The sequence below is a fragment of the Aptenodytes forsteri genome, unplaced genomic scaffold (genome assembly GCF_000699145.1).
Source record: "Aptenodytes forsteri isolate BGI_AS27 unplaced genomic scaffold, ASM69914v1 Scaffold483, whole genome shotgun sequence".
Lineage (NCBI taxonomy): Eukaryota > Metazoa > Chordata > Aves > Sphenisciformes > Spheniscidae > Aptenodytes > Aptenodytes forsteri.
The window spans coordinates 683,892-684,236 of record NW_008795316.1 but is presented as its reverse complement, the minus strand read 5'-3'; positions in this window follow the sequence as shown (position 1 = coordinate 684,236).

Sequence of the window (345 nt, the reverse complement as noted above, 5' to 3'; positions counted from 1 at the left end):
GCCGATCCGCGCCCCGGCCCCCTGCCCACCTCGGCCCCCCCCATTGCCCAGCACCATCCCTCTCCCTGCCGCTGACATTGGTGCTGCGTCCTCCCAGCAGAAGGGAGGGAGCCGGTGACGGGCTGGCTGCTCCGCGTGCTTTATGGTCTGCTACCTGTCATAAACTGAGAAAATCAGGATCAATAAATCTTCCAGGAAACAAAAATCAGGGGAAATAAAATGAACTCAATGGGGAAACACAGATAAACGGAATTGAAAACGCCTGCTGGGACAGCTTGGTGCTCTCATAAACCGGAGATATACAGGCTGCCACGCTCCCTCCTCACGGCGGGCAGGATTCATTAA